We start from the raw sequence: 13,624 nt of genomic DNA on the forward strand, positions 1-13,624 counted from the left end.
GGAACCCAATTCTCTATTCCAATTATTTACTATGAAGTAGCAGTAGGAATAGTAACATCTATTTAGTGAACATTTATTAAGGGCCAGGTACTATGCTAAGTACTTTACACATCGTCTCACATCACCTCGTTGAATCCTTACGACCTTTCAGGTAGATGTTACTGTTATATCAGTTTTACAGATGAGAAAACTGAAGGTAGAGAGTTTTGATGACGTGGGCAAGAAGTGCGAAGCTAAGACTGGAGCCCCGAGCTCTTTATGCCTTCCTTACACTCTCTCAGAAGAATGTTGGACAATAGCGTGGAAGACGAGCCCCCGGTAAGTGTTGAGAATGAAAAAGGGCTTCTTTTGAAAGACTACATTTCTCACCAGGATCTTATCCTTAGTTGGAACACAATATGCATTGGTTGTTCATTCTAGGATTACAATAGGTTTCAAAAAAGTGGTGGCTCTCAGGTGGCATATTGGGGAACTAGCTAGGTGGGAGGTAAGAAGGTGTGAAAAAGAAAAAAAAGAGCTGCGTTTTCAACCCAGTGAATAGAAATGAAGGCTTCAGCCTCTTTTGCTGCAGTAGGTTTTAAACGCTGGAGAGTTAAGGAGTACGTGATATAGAAATTCTCATTTGGGTCTGCTTTGTTTGCCTTTCGGTGAATTCCGTGATGTGAAGTTTGTTTGTCTAAGTCAAATACGTTGGGAAATGGATGCCTACTACAGGGATTGATTTTTTTTTTCTTTTTTTCTTGAGGCAGTGGTTCTCAAAATGGGATCCTGAGACTTGAGGAGCAGCGTCCTCTGAGACCTTGCTAGCAATGCAAATTCTTGGGCCCCCCCGCCTGAGAATCAGAAGCTCTGGGTGTGGAGCCCCGCAGCCTGTGTTTTAGTAAGTGCTCTGGTGATTTTCGGTACACATTAGAGTTTGAGAACCACTGGTCTGAGCAATCCTTGAGACCAGGGCCTATGTGTTCTCTCCCTTGTCTGCTTATGAGGACAACTGTATCGTGCAAGCGACTTGATAATAGGTAATTTGTTGCATCATTTGGAGATAAAGCAGTTCTCAGAAGAGAGTTTATGGTCTCGATTTCACAGCCCTGCTCTCAAGAAATTGATAAGTCATTCTCCTGGGACTGAGTGAGAATCACTACTTTAAGACTTTAGCTCACAATTCCAGTAGCTGCCCCCAAGTGGATGGCGTTCAATCTGGCCTTACAGGTTTGGTACAATAGTGCATTTACCTAGATGAGGCTTTTTTCTATGGAAATCTGCCTGTTTCTAAAATTACTGTTCTAGGGGCGCCTGGGTGGCTCAGTGGGTTAAGCGTCCGACTTCAGCTCAGGTCATGATCTCACGGTTCGTGAGTTTGAGCCCGCGTCAGGCTCGGTGCTGACAGCTTGGAGCCTGGAGCCTGCTTCGGATTCTGTGTCTCCCTCTCTCTCTGCCCCAACCCCGCTGGCTTGCTCTCTCTCTCTCAAAAATAAATGAACATTAATTTTTTTAAAATTACTGTTCTAAAATTACTGTGTAGATATGCAAATATATCAATTACATGGGGGGATAAAGCAAATTGCAGAAAATCTATATAGTATGTTCACATTAAATAAAAAACCCACCAAACCTGTGTTTATATGTTTGCATATGAATAGGAAGGAGTCGTAAAGAATACACAACAGACAGGTACAAGTGACTACCTGGGCTTAGGGGGGGCAGAAGTGGGGAGCCACTCTCAAATTTGACTTTTTTATAAATTTTAAATGTCTGCATTTTCCTGTTTCTGAATTTGTCACAATGAATGCATATTACTAGGAAAATATTTGCAAATAGGCCTGTTTTTTACATTGAATAAGTAATACCCACATGATCATTCGAATAGTGCAAAAGAATAAGCAGTGTTCATACATGTTCTTAAACTTTTAAACGTAAATATTTAAAAATGCTCATTTCTTTTACGAGCAATGATCGTTCATTTATAGAGTGAGAGGATGCTTCTAAATACCAACATGTGTTGTGGAAATATATCTTAAGTTAGAATGAATAAAGATCTTGCACACAAGAGGGAAATAAAAAAGCAGGGCAAACATTTAACACTCATTATATCAAACCTAGATCTATATAACATGGAAAAGGCTGGCCTTTTTCACTACGTTCAACTGTTATTAATCAGCTTAAATAAAGCTTGGTGTTTCTCTCCGTGTTCAAGAAAACGTTGAGCATTCTCAGGTACAATGCTTCGAGGCATTGAAAAGGTCTGGCACTCTGTATTTTCACAGCATCCTGACAAGGGCTGGCAGTTTTCTTAAGCTACTACTTTAACAATTCTCAAACTAACAATGGTCAAATATCCCAGCTCGGCCTCCTCTCTCCTACAGGTTTCAAAAGCTGTTAACTGTCTTTTCTATCCTTTCTGGAAACAACTCACTTAGTGCTGCTAATTAGATTTGGAGAGCAGTGGCAGTCCTTTGCCTTCTTTTCTTTAATATTCACAGCAAAGGAGGCTTTCTGGTTCTCTCCCCTTTGTGTTTATTTTCCTCCTAAATGCCTTGCCTCTAATCAGAGAAAAGCTCCTTGTGGAAACCAAGTTACCAACTCATTCAATTGACTTCCCCTCCTTCTAGATGAATGGCTCATATCCATAGAAATAGGGTTCATTATCATAACGCTTCAGGTTTAATATTTTCCAATCTGCCACAGACCTTAACTAGCCCTACTTTTAATTCAGACTGCTTTTAAAATACCCTCTGACCTCTACCCTCAAAATGTTTAAAAAGACTTAAATATAACGGGCCGGTTTTATTGAAAGACTAATGTGGCCCTCTCTTCCACAGCACATGTGCTGAATTTGGAGCAATGGGGAGAAGATTAGAAGAGGAAGAATGGCATGTCAATTCACAAACAATATCACATATTTTCCTTACTGGGATAGTAACTATCTGTCCTGAATCAACAGCTAACATCGTATGCAGTGGCAAAACACCCTAATGTACTCTTGTTAAAATCAGAAACAATATAAGAAGAGCTGCTATCACTATTATGGTTTATTTGTTAATTTAATTTCCTAACCAGGGCAATGAGACAGGGAACAATAAGAGACATCACTTCTGGAAGTCAGAAGACATGATCAATACCTGCAAATGCGATGATTCCCTAACACAAGAGAATCTGAATGAAATGCATTTAGAATGACAGTTTGAATTTACCAGTTTTCCTAAACATTTCAGTAATCAGTTATAAAACACAGTATAGAATCCATTTCCTGTAACACCTAAACAGAAAATATCTAGGCATAGTCTCGACAATAAATGTGCAGGACCCATAGGGAGAAAACCACAAAACTTTACAAAACAAACAAACAAACAAAAAAAAAACTTGAAAAACAGATGAGAATACAAATGGTTTTTAGTTGTTAAGTCCTCTCAAATTCATGGATGGTTTTAATAAAATTTACAATAGAAGTCGCAGAAATTATTTTTGTACCTTGGTGAAATGAACTCCATACTAAAGAATATATATAGCCAAGAATAACAAGTATATTCTGCAAATCAAAACTAACGAGGTAGACTTATTCTAACAAATTGTGGAAGCTGGTTTAAAAATTACAATAACTAAAACAGTATGGTACGTGTACATGGATTTAAAAAACAAACAAACAAATAAATGTAACAGACCATAAAGCCCCCAAATAGTAAAATAGAGCTTAGCATGTTTCAGGTATTTGCCATTTTGGACCTGTGTTAGCACAGTGATAAAAGGATTTGTGTTGTGGCAGCTGGTGCTAAGTCATAAATATAGGACCAATTCTTTTGAAGGGGACACTGCCAGAAAATCAGAGTCCTTGACAGTCTGGAAACTCCTAGGGAAAGTTAGTGGGCACAGTTTTCATGAAGAGGGATTTCTTCTCATGCTTCCTGCTCCTTTAGTGAATGTATATGCCATGAGAGTTGAATTGCTTATTTTGGCAGATACCCTTCAATATTTTGAAGGTTAGCACCACCTCTGGATTTTCTTTTTGTAGGTTTCAGGCTAAAACAGAGGTATTTCACCATTCCTACTCTCTGATCTGAAGAATCTTTTAAAATGTAACTCAAGATTTTATTCGTTTGCCGTAGTTACCCAGTTAGCACATGTCAGTGCAACATCATAGTCATCTTTTGGCAGGCTTCATTTTATTTTTTTAAATTTATTTTTAATGTTTACTTTTTTTTTTTTTAAGGAGAGAGAGACAGCGCACGAGTGGGGGAGGGGCAGAGAGAAAGGGAGACACAGAATCCTAAACAGGCTCCAGGCTCTGAGCTGTCAGCAGAGAGCCAGACTCAGGGCTCGAACTCATGAACCGTGAGATCATGAACTGAGCTGAAGTCGGATGCTCAACCATCAGATGTCCCTTGCCGTCTTCATTTTAAGAGCAAAGGAGGCAAATGGATCCCAATTTCAAATTCTTGGCTTTACTCTAACTACAATGTCTATAGGACCAAATATATGCCTTTGAAAAGAAATAGTTTAAAATATACAACATTATGCAACATTATGCCTGTATAGGAGAAAAGGCAGTTATTCTCAACCAATACGCACTAAATTGAAGAGAAAGCAGTTTTAAAAGGCTTGCATTATATTTTTTTTACAAATCAGATGTCTCAAGAAATACTTGATGTTGATGCTATCTAAAAACTATATTTGTTTCTTTCTAAAACATTCCACAGTTGTACTCAAGGTTATAACTATGGTTGAAATCAGGTCCTTCTTTTAGGCCGGCTAATTTAGTCTTATTTTCCGTATATAAAGAAAACCTAAATTTTGGCAACAAATAATCTACTTACCATTTATTTAATGGAGAAATATTTATTGATTACCTACCAGGTGCCAGGTCTTATATTAGATAATATGTTGTCAGGAGCACTGGCTGGCTTAGTAGAGCATACACCGCTTCATCTCAGGGTCATGAGTTCAAGCCCCACGTTGTGTGTAATGATTACTTAATTTCGTTTAAGCATAAGGGAAACCCTTTCTGTAATGGCCATATTTAAACTGAGATTTGAAGAATGAGGAGCCACCCACGGAGAGGGTGAGTGGACTAGTGTTCTGTGAAAAGGTCAGTGTGGCTAGAGCTTGAAAAGATAGTTGGACAGTAGCATGAGATGAGATGGGAATGGTAGGCAGGGACCCGATTATGTAGGGCTGTCTTAAAGTATTTGCAATTTATTTTCAATGCAAACGAAAGCCATGATAGGGTCTTAACCAGAGAAGTAATATAGTCAGATTTACAGTTTTAAAATTATCAATTTGACGTTAGTGTGGACAGTCGATGCATGTGGAAAAGAATGGATGTTCTGAGAAGTTGGCTGATAATTTCTGGCTGGTGAGAGGTGTGCCCAAAAAAAACAAATTAGCCCTTGAAAGGAAAAACGATTTGATATCACACTACCATGTTTTGTTTTTTTTTTATGTATAACGTTAGTTATATTTATTGAACTAGGAAAATACTAGGAGCCAGAAACTGTCCTGAGCCCTTTGCATGCAATTAATTTAATCTCTGGAACAATCCTACAAGTACTACTATTTTTATTGTTCACATTTTACGGATGAGGAAATTGAGGAGCAAAGAAGTTAGATAAACCGCTCAGAGCCACAAATCCAGTAAGTAGCAAAGTTGGAGCTGAAATCCATAGTTCATAAACATTTTGTGCTAAGAATAGCTAGAGAGGGGCGCCTGGGTGGCTCAGTCGTTTAAGCTTCTGGCTTCGGCTCAGGACACAACCTCAAGGTTTGTGGGTTTGAGCCCCCTATCGAGTTCTGTGCTGACAGTTCAGAGCCTGGAGCCTGCTTTGGATTTTGTCTTTCCTCTCTCTGCCCCTCCCTCACTTGTGCTCTGTCTCTGTCTCTCAAAAATAAATAAATGTAAAAAAAAAATTTTTAAGAAAAAGAATATCTGAAGAAAGGAAGACTTGGTCCCCATTCTCAATGAATTCCAACCTGTCTGAGCAAGCAAAGGCAGATCGAACTGTTCTTTCGACCACGTTGCCTTCAGAGGTGCAAAAGTGAGACAGTGAGCCCCAACTCTGTCATGTTACTTTACATTGAAAGTGCCATCACGCTACTGTGTTTTTTTTGTACCCACACTACACCCATCATGGTTCTCTTTGTGGAATTATGTATTTATTTTCATAGGATTACCTAAGCTAATAAATGGTGACAACATGCTTCTTTACCTTTGCTAATGAAGTATGTTAAACATACTACTCTACTGAAAGGTGCAGTCCTTAACTAGCTTCTTTTTTTTAAAAAACATAGTGGCATAAGTCAGTCAGAGAAGGACAGATATCGTATGTTTTCACTCATATGTGGATCTTGAGACACTTAACAGAAGACCATGGGGGAAGGGAGGGGGAAAAATAGTTACAGAGAGGGAGGGAGGCAAACCACAAGAGACTCTTAAATACAGAGAACTGAAGGTGGATTGGGGGGTGGGGGAGGGGAAAATGGGTGATGGGCATTGAGGAGGGCACTTGTTGGGATGAGCACGGGATATTGTATGTAAGCCAATTTGACAATATATTAAAAAATAAAAAAAAAATTAAAACATTTTTTAAAGTTTATTTTTGAGAGAGACAAAGCACAAGACGGGGAAGGGCAGAGAGAGAGGAAGCCACAGAATCTGAAGCAGGCTCCAGGCTCTGAGCTCTGAGCTGTCAGCCCAGAGCCCGACGCGGGGCTCAAACTCACCAACCGTGAGATCATGACCTGAGCCCAAGTCGGAGGCTTGACCAACGGAGCCACCCAGGCGCCCCTTAACTAGCTTCTACTGTGAAGGCTAAGTACACATATTAGTTATATTCAGGTTATGCATATTCATGAATAAGAAATGAGGAATACCATTACTTTTTGGCCACATCACTCTGGATTCAATTCTGGAGGCTGTATCCAAGGAGAGGATGATTGCCCCCAGGAACATAGAAAAACCAGGTAACCTGGAATGTCCTGACCATCCATTGGGCCAAGGGCATGCCGGTGAGCTCTACTCTGAAAATGAATAGAGGACAAATGGAACTTAGTGGGTATTTCCAAAGAGTGCAGAGTTCCATCTGAAAGAAAGAGGTAAAGAGTCCCTGATGCTTTGAAGGGGCCACCATGACTAGAACATTAGGAGAAGAATTCAAGTGGTTGATGAATATGTCTTAAAAGAAGTGAACAAGAGGGGTGCCTGGGTGGCTCAGTTGGTTAAGCATCCGACTTCGGCTCAGGTCATGATCTCCTGGTTTATGAGTTTGAGCCCCGCATCTGGCTCAGTGCCCACAGCTCAGAGCCTGGGGCCTGCTTCAATTCTGTGTCTCCCTCTCTCTCTGCTCCTCCCCTGATCACAGTCTGTCTCTGTCTCTCTCTGTCTTTCTCTCTCTGTCTGTCTCTCTCTGTCTCTCTCTCTCAAAAATAAACATTAAAAAATTAAAAAAAAAAAATCAACGCCTTACTGACTGAGCCACCCAGGTGCCCCGCAAATTAAGTTCTAAGAGAAACTAAGGATCCCACTTATCTGAAACTGGTGTCAACTTAAATCTACTCCAGAATAAAAGTCTTAATAGCTTATTCTAGCATGCTCTTTGTTTCCCAGAAAGAGTGAGGCAAAAGGAAGAAACAGATTTTTTTTTTTTTTTGAAATTGCACTAGCCAAACTGAGCTAAAGTGGATTTTAAGTTAGAATAACCAGTTTGGTCTGAGATATCATCCCTTGCTATATTTCTGTTTTTGCTTTATTTTCCTTTAGTTTTCTTTATAAATGTTCTGGTTACAATGAGTCACCTTATCTTGACTGGATCAAAGTAAAAGGCCTTTCCAGACATCAAACAGGATAGTGGGAAGAGAACTAAGCATCTCGCATGGCCTGGAGAACTAGCAGAACCATCCAGAATGGAGCAGTGGAGCTGGGGTGTATGGGGGTCATGGAGATAACAAAAATTCTCAGGCAACTCTGGATACGAATGCCTACCCTCCTGGGTCATGTTGTCACCTTGTCCCAAACCAAACAGACCTAAAGCAGAAAATCACGGCTGCTTCAAACAATGAAGGAAACAAAAATCCAGTGCACAAGAGCCACAATCTTCTCTCAGGCTGCCTAAAAATAAATGTCAGACAAAGAAAGTTCAGCTTCATGTGAAAAGTAATTCCTGTGGCTGTGAAACTCCTGACCACAGGCCTACCGAGGGTCATTGAGAAGGAACACACTAGAATGGACGCAAAGGCAAAATCAGTCAAATTGATTCTGTGTCTTAAGAGACCATTATTACAAATCATGGCCAGGGGGAAAAAAAAAAATCTGGATTTGATCCATCGCCACCTTTTCTGAAGAGTCTGAAATGAAATGATGCGATTGTTTTGGTCATTAAGATGCCCTAAGGCAAACCTATTCGATTTTTTTTTTTTCTCTTGAAACAAAGGTTAAATGCAAGACGGCTAGTCACATATTATTACATAGCTCACAGCTTAGCATGACCAAATATGCAACAAATAGTTTGGTAACATTTTTTCCTACCAAGACAATTAAGTTCTAAAAAAATGTTGCAGCTACCTAAAAAAGGCAATGTTTCAGTTTGCATATTACAGATCCTTTCTGAAAATGCCACAGAATGCCACAGAATGTTAATGAGAAAAAAAGCAAACATGAAACAAAATATGGTAACAAACTGTAGTAGCGTCTTAAGACTGACCCTACTTGGTTTCTAACATTGTGACCACTTCTTTGAAATAAACATCACTTACATTTACGTATAATCTATATTCCTAAAGATTTCTTTACAGTAAAGCTTTTCTGAGTTGCTGAAGCCGCTCAGTGAATGAGAGATAGCAATGTCAAGTGCTTCTTTGGGGAAACTAAGGAGGATCATATGACCTGAGGCAGGCAATGTTTCGATGCATAGGTTTAGGAGAAATCTGGACTGACTCCAGGAGACCCTGGGCAGAATCACGTGCTTGGAGAGGTCAGGAATGCCTTAGAGATGAGCCTGGCGGTTGTGGGGGATGAGAAGGGAGTACTAGCTAGCCCCCTCAGTCAAAATGGGTCTCTTTAACTTACTTACTGAACACTGTATAGGATTCAATTTGAAGCTTGGCTACCGCGGGGAAAAAAAAAAATCACCGGATGAAGTGTCCCTCCCATCAAGATCCCTTCAGGATTTACCATCTTTTGACATTCGATTTCAACTGGATTTCATGCCATTCTTTTGGATTGCAATCATATGAATATTAGCACTATTCATTTCCCTTAAGGCAACCAGAATATCCCCCCCCCCTCGCCCCCCGCAGCCCTTTGAGTCAGGAGTGTGTCAGCCATCCGTGTGACAACGGGCAGTTCAGGTGCAACTTGCTTGTTCACCATGTAGTGATTTAACTCCTACCCTCTTCTTTACCACGATCATCTTTCCTTCTCTCCTTTCCTGTCACTGTGAGTGACACGCCAGCTGACAGGGTTATGAATAGGAAGGTTTGGGCAGAGTGACTGTCAGAAATATTTTTACCGTGTGAAAGGACATTTGTGGAATGTTATGGCATCGTTGCCGCCTGCCCCTCAGAGAATGTGGCATTGAGTATTGGGCTCTTGCCACCGTACCCAGCATACCAAAGTGAGTTCCTGGCCCCATCGCATATTGCAAAGCATTTAAATAATATCCTCACGTTATATATCCCAATGTATTGATTTTGGTATTCCTCCTTATGCCCTAACTCAGATCTTACACTTTGACTTAGATACCATTTACTTGAAGACCTTCAGAACACTTCAGTAAATGTTATTGCCAGAATTAGAACATGCCCCCTGAGTTGCAGCGAGATTTGTGCTAAAGTTCACAATGCGAATTTGATAGCTCTCAACTTGAGATATGTGCTTGCTGCGTTTACTAAAATCCCTCAGTCCCCTATCACTTTCCTTAGATTTCAAAGTTATGGAATTGTCCAGTATGTTTGCTCAGAATGACCTGATATGACTTAAGTGTTATTCTGGGCATGGTTCTTTTGCCAATTACCTTGGTCTACATGTTTTAATGTGATTGGATTACCACTATAAATGAGTTGATTGCATTCAATCCCTTTGTATCTTCTATTGTGAAAACATCTCATTTCTTTTCAGACGCTCCATTGTATCAGATTACAGTATAGCATCTTGATAAAAAGCAGCTTTAAGTGGACTTGATCATCTCTCAGTGCTTTCATTCTAAACATACTGGATTTTAAATTTGAGGTATGTTTTAGCGGCAAACTCATTAACCACTAACATTTCTTGGATCATGTTTAAAATTATTTCGGGGCACCTGGGTGGCTCAGTCCGTCAGGCTTCTGACTTCGGCTCAGGTCATGATCTTGCGGTTTGTGAGTTCGAGCCCCGCGTCGGGCTCTGTGCTGACAGTTCAGAGCCTGGAGCCTGCTTCATACTCTGTGTCTCCTCTCCTGTTCTCTCGCTCTCTCAAAGATAAATAAACATTAAAAAATTAAAAATAAAAAAATAAAATTATTTCAAGCCAGGATAACCATGTGATGATCTGAAAAACATTTCTCCTTTTTGGATCTCTTTATTATTTAGCAGGGTGAGGAGCCGCGATTTATGGCTCACCATGACCATGTGAATAGCCAAGTCCCTGACTATATATTGTATTACACATATTTCTAGCTAGTTTTGCCCGTTGGTGAATTAGATGACTGTGTATGTTGTGAGATTTGAGGATTCCTACCTTTTTTTTCTTTTAATTTAACTTTACGTTAGTTAACATACAGTATAGTCTTGGCTTCAGGAGTAGAACCCAGTGATTCATCTCTTACATATGACACCCAGTGCTCATCCCAAAAAGTGTCATCCTTAATGTCCATGACTCATTTAGCCCATCCCCCACCCCCCTCCTCTCCAGCAGCCCTCAGTTTGTTCTCTGTATTTAAGAGTCTCTTAGGGTTTGCCTCTCTCTCTGTTTTTATCGTATTTTTCCTTCCCTTCTACCTTTAAAAAACTATTTCCCTCACTAGCTCATTTGAAATTAGAAGGTCTTTGACCTCTGTGAGTAGTCTGTTGAAATGCAAGTAACTCTGGGTGTATGAATCTGTCATCTGTCATTAACATCGTAGCACAGGTTTTATTTAGCAGACATTTATTTAGATAATTAGCTGAAAAGGCCTGGCAAGAACGAGATTTGATATTGGTGAGGTGGATAGCAGGTCTGCAAGATTTGATATTGGTTCAGGTGAGGAGAGGTCTGGGTACAGTAATGGTAAGCTTTGGATGGGCAAGGGAAGCATGATGATGTAAGGTTAGACAGCCTGGTTGCCATTCAGCCATCCGTCCACCAGAGTAACTTTCAAGACGACCTTGGGTGGGATATTCTCCGTGTAGTGGTCAAAATACAATTCTGTATCATCATCCTCTGTTCACAACTTTCTTAGGTGTCTTCCCATCATTTTTGGAAAAGTTTTCCTTGAAAAACTTGTTGCCTAGCATTCTTAATGCTTTCTCCTTTATTTTTTTAATTAAAAATTTTTTTTATGTTTATTTATTTTTTTGAGAGAGAGAGACAGTGCACGAGCAGGAGAGAGGCAGAGAGAGAGGGAGACACAGAATTGGAAGCAGGACCCAGGCTCCGAGCTGTCGGCACAGAGCCCGATGGGGGCCTGAACCCACGAACCATGAGATCATGACCTGAGCCAAAGTCTGAAGCTTAAGTGACTGAGCCACCCAGGCGCCCCTGTACCCAATTGTTAATGAATGCTGTATATTCTCATCTCTCTGAAAGGGAAGGTTTCTTTTTTATAAATTTTCTTCGGTTCCTTGAATTTTGTTTCCTACAAGCTCACTTTTTCTGTTTTATTGTTTTTAGAATCTTTTTTTTTTAAGATTGTATTTTTTCAAAGTAACCTCTACACTCAGTGTGGGGCTTGGACTCACAACTTGGAGACTGAGCCATCCAGACACCCCTGTTTTATTGTTTTCATCTCTCTTTCCTGGATGGCCCGTTTATATATCATAGTAAGAGATGAAGACGCTGATTAGAAGTTCTTTGTACATGAATAAACACTGTTATGTGGTACATTTCCTTTTGAGTTGAAAGGTTGCAACTCCACTTTTTCACTGGGGTTCTCCAAAATGTCACTATTTTTAGGTCTTTTCCACGGACACTTCAGTTTCCACAGAGACAAATATTCCAGTTTCCTCTAAGGCGATAATAAGCCCGAGTAGTGATATTCTTGGCTATAACACTAGGTAATATTCGGACTTCACATCTTTGCATCTTTGCTTTCAGCGTGGCAACTCACTCTAGTCCTTCTAAACTTTTCCAGCAAGAATTGCCCCCTCCGCCCCTTCCCACCCCAGTCTTCTACATGCATTGTCACAGAGAAATTACTCCATGGAGTGCATGAGTGAACTTAAGAGGAGCTACATACTCCTCATAGTAACTGCCAATCTCTCTGTTTTCAGTCCTACAAACACCCCCGCGTGTAGAGGTGCATGAATTGCCTTGCTTTTCTTTTTCTTTTTCTTCTTTTTCTTTTTCTCTTTTTCTTTTTTCTTTTTTTCTTTTTTTTCTTTTTTTTTTTTGGCTTCTACCCAGTTTCAGGCTTAGGTTTCAGTATTATCTACTCTGCTAAGTCAGTTACCACCTGTCCATCTGCTTTCCAGCTTCTAAAACTTGTGTTGACATTTCTTTTCTGCTGTCGTCTCTTGTTGTTCTCTTTGTCCCTTTGGGTTTTATGAGTGTTAAAATTCTTTGCTGTCACTTAAGTGAGATTTTAGAAATGAGTGAAGATAAATGTTTTTATTCAATCTGTTATGCTTACCTGGAGCTCCCTTCATTTTTTTTTAATAGCTGTATGGTATTCTATGGTATTCTGTGGTATATATGGACCAAGGAGTGATACATAAAGTATTTAACATCTAGTAGAACATGGGTTCCGACCAATCAGAACGGGCACCGGTCAGAGTGGTAAAGCATGGCCCTGAAGCCTCTTGCTATGCAAATGTTAAGTCTTGAATTGTTAGATTGTGGAGAATTTCAAGGTGTCCTAGGGAAAGGATCAAAATGGCCAGAGTGCCGGAGGGGTGTACTTGGTATGGGAGTCAAAGCAGCAGCTATCAACAGGCTATTCTGGAATTATTTCAATAGTTTACCGGCAAGTTTATTTGCATTTGTTAATGCTGGCTAAATATCAACCATGGATGGGCCCCAAACTATTTAATCAATCCTTTACTGATGGGCATTTAGATTATTTCTCATCTGTTTTGTTGACATTCACAGCCTTGAACATACCTCTTGGGAATATTCCTGTAGCATTGCTTTTTGTAGTAGTAGATTTCCTTCATCAGTTACCTTGAAAACAACCAATGGAAATTAAACAGATCCTCATTTTTTTGAAATAACATAATTTCACTCAATCTATTCATGTTTAAAAGTAAGTTTTGAGACTTCTGTTCCAGAGACAATGAACAGACATACTTTTCCCTATCCCTCCTGCTAAAAACAACTATATATCCAGCTCTGGAAATTGTATATATAAAAAAGAGGCATCACATCATAAAAAGAAAAGCAATATGCCAGGAAGATATAATGATCTTAAATGCATACAAACCAAACAACAGAGCTTCAAAGCACATGACACAATAGCTGACAGAGCT

At 39.8% G+C, this 13,624-nt stretch overlaps 1 pseudogene; it reads left to right on the forward strand.

Moving 5' to 3' along the window:
- The first annotated feature begins 285 nt into the window (after window positions 1-285).
- The window catches only part of LOC113597840 (proteasome subunit beta type-1-like), a 61,049-nt pseudogene continuing 47,710 nt past the window's right edge, over window positions 286-13,624 (forward strand).

This window comes from Acinonyx jubatus, chromosome X (genome assembly GCF_027475565.1).
Source record: "Acinonyx jubatus isolate Ajub_Pintada_27869175 chromosome X, VMU_Ajub_asm_v1.0, whole genome shotgun sequence".
In the NCBI taxonomy this organism is placed as follows: Eukaryota; Metazoa; Chordata; class Mammalia; order Carnivora; family Felidae; genus Acinonyx; species Acinonyx jubatus.